At 43.0% G+C, this 17737-nt stretch overlaps 1 long non-coding RNA gene across 1 annotated transcript; it reads left to right on the top strand.

Moving 5' to 3' along the window:
* Positions 1 to 4870: 4870 nt before the first annotated feature.
* On the top strand, positions 4871 to 12914 carry LOC137472690 (uncharacterized). The gene is made up of 3 exons (XR_010998371.1): positions 4871 to 5160; positions 8469 to 8579; positions 12524 to 12914. It is a non-coding gene; the product is annotated as an uncharacterized lncRNA (long non-coding RNA).
* The last annotated feature ends 4823 nt before the right edge of the window (positions 12915 to 17737 follow it).

The raw sequence follows: 17737 nt of genomic DNA, 5'->3' as shown, positions 1-17737 counted from the left end.
GCAATGGCACTGAGATGGATAAAAGAATTTATCCAAGTGGATCTAATGACACATTAGAATAAAGGCCAACGTTTTAGCTGATGTGTTTAAAACAATCTGGACATCATCACTCAAAATGGACAGCAGCACCTGCATGCACTGCAGCTTGTACCAGAATTTTGGATGTTGAACCCTGTGCTGGGGTTTTTCTCCTCTTGTGGTGCTTTAAAGAATCCATATAGAGAACTGTGGAGAGCTTCACAATGCTCTCATGAAAATGTGCAACTGATTTAGTGTCAAGAGCACCTCAAACAGTGCTGGTGTCAGAATGACAAGGCAGCTCCAGCAAGGAGCAAGGCTGAATGGAACTGGCCTGGCACAAAGAGCAGAAAGCAGCCTGAAGGCACTCAGCCATGGGAAGGGGCTGTGGGACACTGCAGCCTCCTGACACAACCCCAGAGCAAGCAAGCAGAAAACTGCTTCCAGGAAGACAACCTTGCACTTCATCCAGTCTGCTTCCTGAGCCATGGGAAATACAAATAATGAGAGAAATAAATGTGGTTTCTGGGAAAACAGTTGCATAAATAGCAGAGCATATAGTGTTGTGTGGTACTCCTACATGCAGCTTGTTTCCAAACAATGAAAACAGTGTTGGGGGGATTTTAATGATAACTCTATTGATGCCATAGAAAGCTGCAATTTCTGGTAAGGTCAAGTGTTCCAGATTACACCTTGAACAGCATCAGCAAATGGAGCAGATAGTGTAATGCTGATTCTTCAGCAGCAGGAATGCTAAGTGAAAGTACTGAAATAGTCCAGCTATAATATATAAATAGACTGAGAGATACTTAATGCTGAAACAAAAATTTCCAAGTACGCATAAAAATGAATGCTACCAGTGAAGTCATGTGAAGTTTTAGTATTTTTGCATATATGTTAGAAAATTATGTGTTTTCTGCTTTCTTGAATGTTTAGAACATCAGATGGCTCTTAGCAGATGTGAAATGCTTCTGGAAGCCAAACAGTGGTTCTGCTCATACCCTTTGGACCACCCTGTTGTAAGATGTAAATCCTTGTTAAAACAGGGTAGATATTATTTTGTTGTAATCTGAGAGCCTCTGAACATCTTGCTTTTCTAGTCTGTTTGGTTTTTTAAGTGGAAACATTGGCTACTCAGTTTTATTTCTCGCCCAAGTTGTACTTAATCAGGACAGACCAGATTTCAGTTGATTTTATTTTTTTTTTCCCTGGAAGTAGGAAATGGCATGCAGATCTTTCATCTATGTCCACTTCTTTAAATCAGCAACTCCAAAAATAGAAATACAGGTATGAAACTCAACGTAGTGTGTTTGAAGTGCAGCTGTGTAATAGAAGAGTAGAAAGTCAAGTGTGGATTTAAATTCCATTCCAGGCCCAAATATTTCATCATCTCAGAAGAGTAGCCCACTCACAGTAGTCCATTGGTGTGCCTCACTCAGTGGTGTTTGTGAGGTACTTGATCCCCACTCTGGCTGTTGAAGGGCTCTGCCTTCCTCCACCAAGCAGCACGAGTCCAGTTCCAAGTCCTTGGTTATCAGTGCTGTTGGCAGTCTCAGAGAGCAGGGAATTACCTCTGAGAAGCCAATAGTGATGATTCCAGCTTGCATTAGTCACATTCATGGAGAGCCTTCTGCTAGTGCCCACGAGATGATTTTTAAATCTTTCATTAATGCTCTGAAATCTAGGCTTGCTCAGCCCTCACCAAAGCCAGTGGAAGATTTTCTGTTGACTCGAGGAGAGCTGGCTGAAATCAAGGGCTTGAAGATCTGTCTGGCCTCACTCTTCCTTTCCTTTCTTCCTTCCATCTTCATTCCTGTGGTGGCTTTCCCATCTGTATCTTCAGGTGACACAGGGAGATAGGCACTCAACTCAGACACAAATGCCAAGCCAAAATAAGCTAAACTATTCCCATCCCCTTATCTAACGTTTTCAAGCTTGGGAGATGTTTTAGAGGGCATTTGGTGACTTGGAGCCAGCTGGTGCCCTTGTAGCACTCTGACTTGGCCGTGTTTTCACTCCTGTTTCCAAGGGCTTTCTGGTTTGTTTTTTTTTCCCCTGGTTATGCTAAAAGCTGCTTGTTGCCTTGACAAATATTTGTTTCCAATTCTGTAAGTAAACATCTAACACAAAATAGTCTCAGGATTCAGTATGCAGATGACTGCTGCACTGCTGTTTACCAGAGTTCAAAACCTGGGCAAACAGCAATTTGTTTGGGCTGAATAAGTAATACCTTACTTTGTAGGGCCCAAATAGCCATGTAATTATTTTGAATTAAGAAATTACCATATAATTTCAGCTCATTACATGGATATTTATTCTCAGCAGATTGTGTGTAGGCTGTTACAACAGTAACTAGTGTAACTGCTGTTTGGAAAGGGATACAGGGTAGTAATGAGAGGAGGAAGGGGCCTGTGGTGAGCCTGCAGTCCTTGGAATGGGAATGGCACCCCAGAAGTGTGGAGCTCTGTTTTCAAGTGGAAAAGATCTATTGTACTTGCATAGTATTTTAGTGAAGATGCAAACAGCAACAAAGAACTGTTTCTTTTTATTCATGTGTTTCACACAAGGAAACCCAGGAGCTTTGGGAGCCGTGACTCAGCTATTGACTCATTGTCAAAGTACTGCAATTAGTATAAATAAAAACCAGGGTAAAAAGCAGGTAACAATGCCTATGACTTGTGTATTCCTGTTAGGCAGTAGGTGGTTGTAATTCCCTGAGGAATAGTCTTGACATCAGATGGGATGTCCATGCCTCTAGCACTCTCTAACAGAGCAGCTAACTGGCTTGTTAATGCGAATTCCCTTCATTTTCTTAGTGTCCATCATGGCTGGGCCACACTGCACTGCAGTGGTCTTCTCATCCAGGAGAGCCTGACCATGGCCAAGGGGATCAAGAAGCTCTGAAGAGCCTGGTCCAGGGGACACAGGGAGCCCTCAGGCCTCCGTCACTTTCCAGCCTCGACATCCCCAGCCCAGAAGCCTCGGACAGGAGTAAGACTGCTCTGGTTTCCCTCCATAATTATAAATGCTTATTTAATCTCTCTAATCTTCTTAGCACCAGCACACAAAAACCTGAGAAACAGCTGTTGTGAGGTGGAAATTCACCTCGTTGTGAAATAATTGCTTCTCAAGTGTTAGTCATTCATGGCATGGCTCTAATTCCATTATACTTAGGGGATCCTAACACAGCAGACTTCCAAATTTACCCCAGAGCACTTTTTTTGTAGTATTGGGTTAGAAAGTATTGCTAATTTGAATAAATAATAAATGAAATTAGTAACTGAAGACAGACTCTGCCTCTCCCCACTATGTCTCATTTTCAAAAAAAAAAAAAAAAAGAAAGCTGTGTTAAGTAATTAGCAAGATGCTGACATAGTGCAGAAAGTGTGCAGTGGATATTTTGTATTTCAGCTGAAAACAAATTAGTAAAGCAGATTTCTGTTTTTCTGTTTAGGCAAGGTAAGTTCATTTTCAGAAGGGAGAAATTCTTATTTTTGCATGATCAAAGGTAAAAGTGGCAGTGAGAGAAGAAATGTTCATGGAAGTTGTTTATTTGAGAAGAGGAAAGCCATAACATTGAAAAAGCCCTTAGGTCTGTTATACAGATGTCAGACCCTGGTTCTCAGACTGGAGGAGACAAAGGCTGCTGCTCAGCACAAGGAAAAGCAAAAGAAGGATTGAGGGATGGCAGTCTTTTGCTGGGATACACAACAGGAAATTACTAAATTCCACCTTGGCTGCTTCCTAGTTTTCTCCTCCACTCCCAAGGACTCCCTCTGCCCAAACTGCTTTCCTCAACTCGCAGTTTGATCCCTGGCATGTAGGCAGGGATTTGCTGGAGGTCACAGCTCACTTCTTATTCCGAGTCAGTGCATCTCTTGCTTTGGTCTCATCCTGTAAAAAAAATTTCATTTAATTAGTTCAGGTCAGTGCCTTCCTTCCACAGATGGTTGGAAATAGGTTCTTGTCCAAAGGCTGGGATGATTTGCATGTCCAGTGAGGTTGGGCTGATGTTAAAGAGCTGAATGTTAACCAACTCATCTAAATATGAGCTAATGAGGAAAACACAGCTGCACATCTCAGACTGGTTTTCAGAGCAGTCAGTCAGTGACAGATCACCCCATACATGTGGATATTACCCTTCTTGTTGGAGACTTTACCTGTAAAATAAAACCTGTGTGTGCCTTTACCCCACCCTCAAACTCCTCCTGGTATTTTCTTCCTGTTCCAAATCCCTGCTTTTCCTTGCTGGGAAGGAGAAGCATTCCATTCGTGTCCTTTTCTCACCCCTGGTATTCTACAGTCCCCTTAGAAAAGGTACAGGGAAGATGTGCATTTTGTTAGTGACCCTTCACAGTATAAATCAATAGATGGCAGTAGCTGAATCTCCTTGGAAAGAGCATCCCTGGAAAAATGTCATAATTGGCTTTTTCCAAAAGACAAAAATGAATGGTCTCTTTATGGATTAAAAAGAGTGCAAGTTATTTCATAAATCAGGGTCAAAGGACAATTTCCCCTTTTCATTCTCAAAAGTATTGATATCCAAAGTTGCATAGAGCAGCACCAAGTTTGCTTGAAGCCATACACTGAAAGACTCCACGGGTTCAAAACTGGGATCAGAAGCAAGGATCAGTTCAAGTCTGTGCATCTTTCATTGGAACCTGGTTGGAGACTTGCTCCTGATGACCTGGCTGTGATATTCACCTACAAACAGACTATCAAAATCTGCACGATAATTTAGAGTCAGGGAGTCCTGCATCCCTGCTTGGCCTGGGGGTTTCCCCAAAAGTTTTCCTAATGCCAGTGCAATTATTTTACTGCAGTCTTGTAAATACAACCTAATTTAATTTGATCATGTCTATTTTAATATCTCCAGCTCATATGGAAACAAAATTTCAGAATACTCTGTAATCACCATTGTTTGAATGGAGTAGGTCCAAAGAGCTGGTCTGTGAAATCAGTAACTCAAGATTTGGTTATTTCCTATAGAAAGTGTTAAACTAAAGACATTTGTAATTGGAAGTTATCTCAAGAGATCATTTAATCCTTCATTTCCCTTTCAGTGAGGCAGAATCAAGAACGTGCACATCTGATCCCTACGTGCTGACCACAAGCATTGATGTTGCCTGGCCAGTGGAGAAGGTGTCTGACAACAGGGAAGGTTTTCTATGGCCCCAAGCCCCAGTCTCCTTTAGTGGCAATTTATTCTTCTCTTTTCATGGCTCTTTCTTATTTTCTTGTTGTTATTGTATTGCCGGAGAAGTTTTGACAAAACCAAAATCTGTTTGCGTCTATGTATTATACATTTTAAGTGAAAACTCATTTTGAAACATCACATAGATTTTTAGATCACTTAGACTTTTCTCATCAGAAGCAAAATGTTGCTGAAATTAGCATAAACCAGTAAATTAAGGCATGTGGCTGCTGATGGATCAAAACTTCTTGAAGGGGAAAACAGAGCCCTCTGGCAGAACATTTCTGAGCACCTTATCATCTGAATTCCTGGGTCTATGGAAATACTTTGTACTTATTTGCAAGCACAGTTTTTAAAATCTTGATTGTGATTATTCAGATTCTTTTCTTTATGATTCAAGGTTTTCCTGCTTCTCCCTTTCTGCAAGTGTTTACATGATGCTCCAGTGAGAAACACTCAGAACTGATCTATTTTTGTGACACCTGATCTGTGAGCAGTGAGGGGAAATGCCCTGCCTGCTAATGGGCAAGCCAGTATTGTCACTCCTCTGGTTGAGTTCAGAGGATGGCAAAATGCTGGAAGCTCTCACTCAGTATGATCTAAGTCTTGGGAGCCTTGAATTAGCAGAAGGGTGTTGCAGTCCCAGAGAACCCATTTTCCCATGAGATTTCAAGTGCACTTTCCCTGGCTAGGAACCTGTTAGGGTCATTATTTCTGTGTGCTATTGTGGAATGGCTGACTTGTTGCTGTATCCTCCTCCAATGGTCAGTTAAAAACGTGTTAGTATTACTCATTCAGGCTCTGGAGGTAGGAAGCATTGCCAGACCCCACTGGGTTACAGCCTGCCCCCACCCAGAGCTACAGGATAACTGCAGCTTCCCAAAATCCCAGTGTAATGCAAGTCTAGGAAAGGCACCACCAAGGGACAGGGGCAAGAAGGTGAGGAACTGATCTCTGCTGATGGGTCAGGTGGTGTTACCCAACAGAATCCTTGAAATGCAAGAGACTTTGGCTGGGTTTACTGGTAAGATCTATAGGAGGCAGCACAGATAGCACTTCCCTGTAGGAAGGAGGTTCAAGAGCCTGGGTTCTTTTCCCCCAGTCTCCAGGAAAGCCAGAATGCACCTCTCTATACAGTGATTCTGCACTTCTCATTCTGGTCCCTCTGTCTTTCCCAAGATAAAGCTAGCAATGTAGATGGCTTCATGCCTCTGCATGCAATTTAGAGATGTGGTTTCAATCCAAAAGTGACTTTTACTTGCATAGCTGCAAGATTACATGGTGCACTCAGTTTGCCTGCGATGGATGTTTAATGAGGAAAAAGCCCTTTAAGTAGATGGGTGAAGAATGTTATCCATCATTTTCCCCAAATCACGATCCATTATTTCCCTCAAACACCTGTCAGCCACACAGCAGTTAATTTTCCTGAATCAAATGCTAGAGACAGCTAAAGAACAACAGCGTTGCTCAAAGAAAATTAAGCACCCACTGGGCAAATAGTATTGCTATTTTCAGCAGCACAGAAGTCTGACACTTCTCCAGCTGTTTCCAGAGGTGTGTCCCTGTGCCCCTCCCTCTGCTCACAAGGTGGCACAGGCCACGGTTTGTATTTCCAGATCAAAAAGAGAGGTTTGAAGTAGATATGTGTGTTTTTCTTGGTTCTTTGAAAGTCCAAAGCTCAGATATGATCTTTCCTGAAATCACATTCAACCTGTTCCAAAGTCCAAGGGCAGAAGTCAAAGGATTTAGCTTAATTAAATTCTTTATCTGCTCAAGGTATCTCTCTAGAGCAGAGCCCAAGTCTGTAAACTGCACCCAGAACTCAATTCCCATTTTTCAGAGCAATGTAGAGTTGCTCTGTGGAATTCTGTACTCAAAGATGTGCTGTGAATAATTAAGCAGGATTTTTCTTTCCACAGGCCTTTTATATAAGTAATAAAATCTGTCCTTACTTAATATAAAGAGAAAAAAGCTCCAAGCTGCTAGAGGAGACTGTGGATTTCCAAGGATTAAGAAAATCCCAAACACACTTCATAATGGCTGAGCTTTAAAGAAAATTGTCTGATCCTTTTTTCCAAGATAACTGTTCTTTTCAGTAATGAGGTTTTAGAAACCTTTTCCTATAGTAAGAAATTCTCATCCATGGTTGGGACCTTTCTCAAAGATACATATTGTACTATCCTGGTCTGAATTTCTTTGTTATTGCCAGTAAAACCAGAGTTTCCTTTTCATCAGATGGACAGTATTAACTGTACAGACTAAGAGTTCGAGATGTAATGTTACGTGCAGGTGCTCAGAAATAAAAAACTGCCATTTCATTCCAATATGCTTGTTATTTCACACCAGCAGGATAAGAAAGATGGCTTCTTTAAATGTAAATGCACTTGTTTGCAGTTCAGTGAGATGACTGTGTGGCTGGTGCAGACACAGCAACAACAATGTTGTACCTTTTATAAACATTTCATTTTAGCTGTGAAAAATCCCAGCCAGAATAAATGACAATCTGTTCTACCTTTTCTTTGGTCACTCTTCACCCCTAGAAAATTAAACAGAGAAAGGAAAGGGGGTAAACTCATCATATCATGAGTTCTCTTTGCTTCCTATCATTTATTTCCCATCCTGCTATTCCTTGAGCTCCACAGCTACAGATGTTGGTTGCAATGTGGAACTCCTGAAGGAACCTTGTAGGTTTGTGCACGAGACCATCAGAATCGCAGCTGCTGCCTAACCATCAAGTCTTCATTTTACCTCTGCTGATGTTTTCCTCTTACTAATTATTTTTCCTTCCACTAGAGTGGAGTCAAGTTTAAAAAAAAATTAAATAGAGTACATAGATGTGGAAGAAACAGATATTACTACCAACATTTTATTCTCCTTAGCCTACCAGTCTGCAGAAGATTCACAGCCTCTGTTTGGTGAGGATTATTGGGATGAAGACTAAACACTGTAAAGTTTATTTCACAGTCTTGCAGTCTTCTATCAACCTCATTTGGATTTGCAAACTTTCACTGTACTTTGCCAGACGTGCTTGATATTTTTCTCCGATGCCTTTCCACAGCAGCATTATTTAAGTATTTCCTTACACTCACTCACCAGTGGTCATTATGAAAAAATTCTTAACAGGTTCTATTGAGTTTGGCCTGATCCACTTGGTGCATTATTTGGTTCCAACCAAAGGATGAAAAATAGCCATCCTTGTACTCTCATTTCTGTTACGCCACCTGAATACTGGCTTTATCTCCATCTCCCTTCTCAGGATGAAATGGTTCCCAGGACCTGTCCCTGCTCTCCCTGGGTACTTCTGCACCAGCATACTCCAGAGGGCCCCTGAGTTCAGAGATCTTGAGTGCAATCAGCTCTTTGTAAGGTGAGATTTCCTTTGCTCTCCCTTCCCAGAAGTCCTTGGATAGGAGACAGCAAATCCAAGTCTGCTTCAAGCCTGGTGTGGGCAGAGGGTCCTGGAACATGTGGTGGGGGCTCTGCCAGTCAAGTGTTCATGTCTCCCTTATCCTCTCTAGAATAAATTAGACCATTGGCTCAGAAATGACTTCCATCAGTGCTTTAACCAATTTTAGCAGGACAGGTGATGGGGATATGGATTGTTTACTAATGTTTTCTCCAGATGTTTGCCCCAGACTGTCCCCAAACTGACCTGCTGTCATGTTTGGTACCATCAACACGCTTATTTTGCCTTCTGAAAACACACTTTTTTATAATTACAAATTGCCAGAGGTTCTGTTTTAGTAGTGAGAGAGTTTTGCTGCAGTGCAAGTTGTATGCTGGAGTTCCCAGAGGCTGTGGAAGCAGTTCTAATATTATTGTTTCAATCCAAATAAATATGGTAAAGACATGCAGAAACCCATTAGCCAAGAACCTTGAGAACACATTCCTGTACGTGCTTTCTGCTAGAGCCATGACACTGCAGCAAATCTAAAAATCCTACCAAATGATAATTTTACATTGTGATTAGTTCAAGCATCAGAAGAAACCTGTGGCTTTTCAGCCCTTAATTAAACCAGAGGTGCTTCTTTGTTTCCCCCTCCTCCCTATGTTTGGCTTTTCTCCAGGATGGCAAGGCTGGAATGCTGCAGGGTTGTGCTGTGTCTCAGGAATGGCTGTGACCTGGCACTCTGGGGCTGATGGCAAGCCTGTGGTTTGCTGGGAATGAGCTCAGTGCTCCTGCTGGGACTGGGAGTCCTGGACTGGAACTAAGGTGATTGACCATTCCTGGGTTTAACCCTGTCAGCTTCAGGGAGCCTCCTGCAAAGTGCTTGCTTGTAGTGCATTTTGGAGGGCTCAAAGAGCATGAGGAGAACTCTGTTTCCACACAACACCCCTTGTACATTATTTCAGGCAGGGAAAGGATCTGTCTTCTCTTTCTGCTTTTAAAATCTGGTATGTAAGAGGGACTACATTTCTGTTCTCAGGCTGCAAGAGTAAATAATGTATATTACATCTAACTACTCTTTATGCAGTTTCATTATATGATTTTGCCTGATTTGCCAGCATATTTAAAATATAAAAATAATTATTTCTGAAATTATTTTAAAAGAAAAAAAATGTGTCTTGGGAGAATTTTTGGGGCACAAGTTCTCTACCTTGCATTTCAGGCATGGACACTTCTGGAGCTTCCTCTCACATGGAACCTTCCCAGACTTGTATTTAGTTTGTGGTCAGTTTTGTTAATTTTTTTCCCTTATCTGTTACAAACTCTTGTAAAGCCCAGGCTAATTTAGAGTGTAACATAACCAAGCATTTTGTTTATTCATAACAATTTATTAAGATGTGCAAAGATAGTGCTGTTTTAAAAGTTTTTAGATAGTATCTGTTATCTTGTAAAAGAGCAGAAAATGCAAATGGCTCATACAATCAGCTGTATCTGCTTAGACTTGTTAAATCATAAGGAGTCATGGTACAAAGTGCAGCAACAGTCTAAATTTGTGGAACAGTGATGCCAGATGACAGTGGAATTGCAAAGGAAGTGCTTAGTACATCAAAAATTTATACCTAGGGTGTCCATTTTTGTATGGTGATGATTATAAGTATTGCTTTGTGTGTGAACATAATCCCCTCCAAACAGCAGTTTACTACATGTGCTGGAGATTATTGAACCAAGTACAAGTTGAGGTCACATTTGGGCTCTCACTGGGCAAATCAGGATAGTTTTCTTCTCAATCCCAACTAAAACTGCAGAGTTGCAGGAGGCACTGGGGTTCGGTGCACACCAATGGGAGGTTGATACCTGTGCTCAGAGCAGTGCAGAGCTGTGCCAAGGAAAATCAGCAAGTCATAATGTGCTTCTCTGAGCTGTGGGAACAAGTGTGTTCCTTGACCTCAGGAGCTGTTTGTTCAATAGTGAATCACTGACCAAACGCCCAGGAGGTGGCAGTGCCACTGAATGCCACTCAGGGATGGACAGTGCAGCAGTATGAGCTCACACTGACACAGGAGGGTGAGAAATAGAGAGGGGTATTTACAATATTCACTTCAAACAGAGGTTTCACGACCTCTGCTTTAGAATCCATTTGTTATATAACCTACCCATTTCATTTTAAGTAACAAATCAATTATGAACATTTATTTTTAGCAGTGAATCACACTTCTGGGCATACTTAACCAGAGCTCATCTGTGGTGTGTCCAGTGATCTGTGTGCAGATCTCTTTGTATCAGATGAGAAATGTACAACCTAATCACTTGTAACAATAGCTGTATACCAGGAGGGCTGTTTGTTCCTAAAGCTGAAGAAATCACACTGACTTTATTTGTGTATTATTTCCAACTTAACAGTCTTATGCAAAATGCAAGAGTTTATTTTAGCAGCAATCATAAAGATGAATTATTTGTTTTTAGACATAGTGTTTGCTAATTTGTGCTGCAGTAATTTTTTTTAGTCAATTTTGTGTCTTTAGCCACAGCTCCTCACAGGCATTTCCATCCAGAGCCAGACACACAGCTGTTAGAACTGGAAAAGCAGCAGCAGAGTTGCTGGTGTTGTACAGTGGAGCTTGAGTAATTAGGCCAGCCCTTATCATGGTTAAAGTGCAACTTACCCAAAGTGCAAGGGAAGCATAGAGGGGGTCACTAACTCTTGTGTGTGTTCAGCTGTGAATTTCATCCCTCACTTCTGCCCTCTCTGATGTGGCATTTCTCCTGCCTGTGTAACTCAGGAGAAAATGTAAATGCAGCCTAAGGACATGAATGAGACCAATCCCTCTAAGTTTTAAGGTTTGGCTTTTTCCCCCCAGCCTCCTGTTAATGATGTGACAGTTTGTTGCTACAGGAGAGAGAGAGAATCTGCATCTGTGGTAACTAAAGGTCAGAGCCCTGGGCTGCCTGGGCTGCTGTGCTCATCACACCGGGGAGAAGAGAGGGCTCTGGTTTCTCAGTGTTAAGAGTGGCCTCACAAAAGAGAAGTATTTGAAATAACAATGGTGTGAAGTAGCACGTTACTAACCCTCAGTTCTGAATTAAAAAAAAACCCACAAAACTCTCAGGACCTTGAATACTTAATGATGGCTGAACAAAGTTGGAATAACCCGAGGAAGATGGAAAGTGACAGAAGTTAATGCTCCCAAAATGCAGCACAGCTCAGTAGTCCTTAAAAGCAGTTCAGGAGCTTTCACCATCTATTAAGTAATTACCTGTCATCATTAGTTATTAGAGGTAGGAAATGATGTAAAGGGCACAAACACGATAGAAAAAGAACAGCCAGCTTTTGTGGGTTTCTTGAATGAGGTCATAAAAACGTGGTTATTAATACTGAAGTAGAAAGGCCAAACATTTATAGATGATGTAGCTGCTCTGCTTCTAAAAGAAAAGCATTATGTTTTTCTAACAGTAAATATTTAGCTCAAGTCTTGCACTTGTTACCAGTATGAAATGAAATGTATTATAATATTCATCTCCAAAAAAAAAATCATAGGATGAAGAAGCTTTAAGGTTTCTAAATTCAATGCATTATAACTCAGCTAAAACCAATTATGGAAAAGCCAGTTTGAGGATCATGTATTGAAACAGATTAAAACCAAGTAACCAAAAACCCCCAAAGCTGTGTGTGCTTTTAAGCTGCATGATTTTACATGCAAACATGCACACATGTTTACTTATATATCAGTATGGACTTTCATGGCCCTAATTGTAATTTCCTTTTTTCCAGTTCTTAGTCAAAACAAGTTCCCTACAATGCATTTCTTTCAAGGTATTAGCTGCATCTCTTTAAACATCCTGCAGGAATTTCAGTCTGTAGGTCTGAGGTCACACAGGGATCCTTGGGTAGGTACTTTGCTATTTTTTAGTCTTATTTCCTTCAGCAAGTGGATCCATCTCACTGCAAGCTCATAATACCCATTAGAGTTACACACCCAACCTGCCCTGATGTGAGCTTGGAGACAGCAGCGAGAGAGGCTGCTGAGACCCAAACAGTGCCCAGACACATGGCCACAAAGTGGCACAAACAGAATGGAAACACAGGAAACTGCAGGAACCATCCAGAAATCAAAGAGCAAGTCATGTCCAAGCTGTCCAGGCTAACCCTCACTTGTGGCTGCAATAACAAAGTAACAGTGTGAGAAGTGGAGAAATCTTGTAAATAAAAAAATGCAGACTCGGGCAGCTGCTGTGGCAGATGATGGAGAAAATGCCCAATAAATACCAAAAAGGGGGAATCAGGATGGCAAAACCAGGGCCACTGGGGTAAGACAACACAGGTAAACTGTGTAATGGGGAAACAGGGTAGTAAAAGGAATAAAAACTGGTGCTGCTCCAGGCTCCTTTCGAGCAGCTCAATACTGGCCATGGTGGGAGCCCTTGGGGAGTGTCCATGGTGGCAGCCCCTGGGGAGTGACCATGGTGGCAGCCCCTGGGGAGTGCCCTCCACCAGGAGCCCTTCAGGACCCTCTGCGTGAGGCTGGGCTCTGTGGCTGCAGGCCTTGGGGCACTGCAATGTCTGCACGTGTACGTAAGGCCTGCTTTCTTTCTGGGGGTTTTTGGCAAAAGCTAGTGAATAATATTGAAGTACTTTCTTTTATTAGAGTCACTTTTCCCTGTGTAATTTTTTTGTAATATGAAAAGTGTGCTCTATATAAAATGTGCCACATATTTAAAACAAAAACAATTTTAATTTGGTTTTGCCTGCTGCACGTCTAAACATTTAGGTAAAGAACAGAAGCATTGGGTTTGTGTTGCCAAAATCTTAGTCATAAGGTACTTTATCCCATTATTTTTTCCATCTGTTTCGTCTCTTAGAGATTATTGCAGCATCTTAAGATTTTGATTTATTTCCACCAAGGCATAGGAAGAGAATGTATGAAGAGACAGAAGTGCTTAAAACCTCAGTCTTAACTGCTGAAATATCCTGTTTATGAAAATACTTTCTGAATTTATGTTCAAAATCCTCTGCCTGATTTGCTGAATGAGGAGGAAGAGAGAGCAGGGGAATTTTCTCTCAGCTCTCCACAAGTACAGCTGTGTTGAATATTTAAATCTGGTATTTGCAGTCAGTGCATATTGTGATTTGCTTTTTTGGGGGGAGCAACAATCTGTGAGAGATTATGATTGCCTTTTTATTAGAGTAAAAACAAAATATCAAACAAGCACTGAAATATATTTTCATGTAAGTTGATGTTATTTTCTATTTTAATCAAAAGCTGTTTGTGAGAGCCTCTGCCCTTTGCTGCTTTAGAGCCCAGCAGCAAGTTGGGTAGGTGTGTGAAGGGCAGCGAGTTGTCTGGATGATGGTGGTGGCCAAGGAGCCTACAACAAAGACAACATTTGCCAAAGTGAGCACCTCTTAATCAGTGCTCTGACATCTAACTAAAAGCTGGGCTGCACAGTCCTTGAGTGGCCAAGGCCCTCTTGCTGAAGCAGCTTCATTCTCCAGCACTGTGTGTCTGTGTGGGCAGCTTCCTCTGCTCTCAGCCTCGTCCTGCACCTGAGCCGTGCCTGCAGTCCATGACTAACAGGGTCCTGCTGGCACAGAGCCCTGGTGCTGGGAGCTGATTTAGGCACCAGCAGGAGAGCGGCCAGCCCTCGAGGCCAGAGCCTCACCCCTCCATAGCTCAGTACCCAGGCGGGTGTAAGAGGGGTGGGGCTGAAATGCTGACCTTCTCTCAGCCTGCAATATACCACGGATCAGTGCAATTGTTGGGTTACAGCCAGGAAATCAGCTACTAGTGCATGGTTCACTAGGAAATAAGCAGAAATGCAGCATGCCTAAAATGGAAAGGGAGCCCTGGAACCATGTGTCACCAATTCTGTACACCCAAAGTCCCTTTGGTGTGAAAAAAATGTGCAAAAACAATTAGGTTTTAGGTTTGGGTTGTTTGGGGTTTTTTTCTAGAAAACCAGAGTCAGGCTACCTGAGCAGTTGTTGAGGAGAGCACTGTAACCAGGGCATGTCAATGGTACTTGAAGGTGAGAAAATTACTATGGGGTGAGTAATCTGTGTATCAGAACCAGCGCCAAATCCCTTGATACATTCTCGGTGAGTTAGAAACGTGAGTTCTCAGAATGTTGAAGCAGTGACAAAGAAGGTGTGACAGTTAAAAAGCAAATATCAAAAATCAAGTAAAATAAATCTTTGAGCAAGCTGAACTCTAAATATTTAAAACCTGCAAAAAGTGTAAGAAGTGAAGCAGAAATAATTGTTGGTGCTAATATCCAAAAGCTATGAAATGCCTGCATGTGTCCAGGCACCATTTATTTTCTAAGATGTCAGGTTTCACATGGACAGAAAATTGTCGCCCCCAGACTGGTACTTTTGGAACTGCTCAGTGTCTAATCAGTTAGTGACAGTAGTTAACTGCAAGCCTGATGCCTGGAAATCAAATAAATGGGAGTGCTCCTGCTGTGGGCTGGGGCAGGATGGTGGTGGGAGGTGATGGCACTTGTGGGGCCCAGCAGCTGCCCACTTCACCCACTCCAATGAGCTTTCAACCACCCCTTGGACTGTTCCCTTCTATCCCTGCTGGCAGGGTTTGGATGGGTCAGTGGGAACTCAAGAGCCCAAACAGTAAGTGCTCTCCTGGATTTTAACCCAGAGGCACAACCATTTCACTCTATAAATCTGTAAATATTGCTACAAGCCTGCTTTTGTAACATTGCTTTACATTTTTGTGTTCTCTGGAAAAGCTTTTTTTTGAATATTGAAAATCTGGAAGAAAGCATTGGACTAAGATGATGATGTAGCCAGCAGTGGGGATTTGTGGAGGAAGGAGGGAGAGCAACAGAGCTCTGTGACAGCAGAACTGAAAGCACAAGCAGGGAACCACACTGCAGTCCTAATCCACTAGGAACAACCTGGAATCAGCAGCTGCCCTGTGCAGACTCCAGGGCTGCCACCTATGGAGAGAGAGAGCCCAGAGCCACACGGGGCTCAGCTTTGGAGGGCAAGGTGGGGGAGTGCTGCTGGGTTTCTGAGGGAGGAGAGGTGGGCAAGCAGGGCATGAAGTTGCAGAGTTTTCTGTTGCTGTGGTGCTTTTCTGTTGAGCCAGTGAGTTGAAGCAGCCCTAGAAGGATCCAGCAGAAGGTACAGATATCCCTGAGAAGGCATCCAGGGCCAAGGAGGACATGGCAGAGGTATAAAGAGCGACCAGGGAATGGGAGGAGCTTTGAGGCTGGTTTGTCCCAGCATGTGCAATTCCATCCTGAGCCTGGTGATGCAGAGGCTGCATTGGTGGCCTTGGAGCTGAGGCCTTAAGGTCCTGTGGGTGGCAATGGCTTCAAAGCTGTCCACAGTGGGCAGGGCAGGTTCAGCTGGCATCTCCAGCTCCCATCCCAAATGGGATGGAGTCCATGCACGCTCCCAGCCACTGTTAGGGGAGTGCCAGTGGAGACACACAGTGCGTGGTGCGTGCCATGATGGCAGTGGCTGCTCTGGTAGCTGTGTGCTTCCCTGCCTGTTCATCCCTGCTCTCCTCAGTGTTGATTTAAATCCCTTTCCGTGACATTTGGAGACTAATGGGGCGTGCCAGCCCAGAAGGAGCTCGGAAAGGTTGTGGGATGTGATCTGCATTAACCAGAGCCCATTCACTCTGGCAGCCATGGCTTCTGTGGCAAAAGATGGAGATAAGTGGCAAAAGTTGCTCAAGGAGCAGCTCCCTGTGCATGTTCAGCAGGCAGGAGAGGGATTCATCCTGGCAGTGCTTCCCTTGTGTCTGTTCCAGCGGGTGATGGGAACTGAGCAATGGAGTTGCTCCTTTGCACGGCACTGTGGAGGGAACGGTGCCTGTGTGTTCCTTCCCAGGTGCATCATTTCCAGCTCCAGGGGAGATCCAGCCTGTGGGTGCCAAACAGCTCGGTGGCACCACACACACCTAACACCTGATTAACTCACATGTTCAAGAGCCTTCGCTGCAGAAAGGGAAGGGCTGTGAGTGTCACTGTCTCCCTGAGAGCAGCACAAACGTGTACCCTCCCCCTTCGTGGCATCAGCAGCCTTTCCTGGAGTGCGGAGCTGAGCCCTTTCATTTTACCTTTTTTGTTACAATATGCAGAGAATGAGGGAGGCTTTTTTCCTGCCTCACTGAGTGTGTTGCTGTAGTACTTGTGTGCAGCTTAGCTAAGGCAGAGAGCTCCTTCCATTCACAACAGCACTCGTATTGTTGGGCTACTCAAGGAAAAGTATTTCTCAGTCACTCCTTTTGAATCTGCCATATTTGACATAGGAGTGCTAAACATGAGTGGAATAAGTGGGAGAGAATAAAGAGCTTTGATTTCTCAAGGTTGGTGATGGGAACTCTGGGTTAATTGTATCTCCTTTTTTTCCTCTTTCTTTCTTTCATCCCATAATTGAGCAAGCTGCTAAAGGAACTTTAGAATTCAATATTGAACAGAATGCTTCCTGAGTGAGTGTCGCAGCTGATGCACCAGAGAGTTGTGCTGGTTCTTTTTACACTTGTGCTGTTGAGAAAATGCTCTTGACACAGCTTTGCCTCTCGCGCCTGCAAACACAGAGCTTCAGCAACAGGAGGAAGGATGGAAAGGCTCTGTGCCCGTGCACGAGCTGGTAACCCTTTCTGGGTTGGACAGATCCACTCTGAGGAGAGAGGGAAGCTGTTGAGCTCCCTCTGCAGAGGGGGGTCCCAGGGAACAGGCAGTCTTGACTGCAGAATTCACTACTTAAAGATGACGTCCCACCAACAAAGACTAAGAAAGGAAAAGAAACATAATAAGTAATCTGAAGAGACAGCCATGCTGTGCTGAAAAAAGCCTTTAGAAGTGATTACATAAAAAGTGTGAGCTTCTGTGCAGAGTTAGGGTCCCTGAATGGATTAATTAAAAATAAAGATGCATTTTCTGTCAGAGATCTATCCCAAGTAAAACCAAAATGCAATCAGATTCAGCTTTTAGATGGAAACTGACTGTGCACCAATAAACATTTTTCCTTTTTTAACTTCACAGAATAACTAAAGAAGGCAGATAACAAACACTGCCAGTTCCCCTCACTGTCATCAACACTGAAGTACTTTGCTGAAGCAAAATGTTAAGAAGCTCTGACTAGACATTTAAAAGACTTAAAAGCTACT

This window comes from Anomalospiza imberbis, chromosome 4 (assembly GCF_031753505.1).
Source record: "Anomalospiza imberbis isolate Cuckoo-Finch-1a 21T00152 chromosome 4, ASM3175350v1, whole genome shotgun sequence".
In the NCBI taxonomy this organism is placed as follows: Eukaryota; Metazoa; Chordata; class Aves; order Passeriformes; family Viduidae; genus Anomalospiza; species Anomalospiza imberbis.
This window is presented reverse-complemented; position numbering and strand designations above follow the sequence as displayed.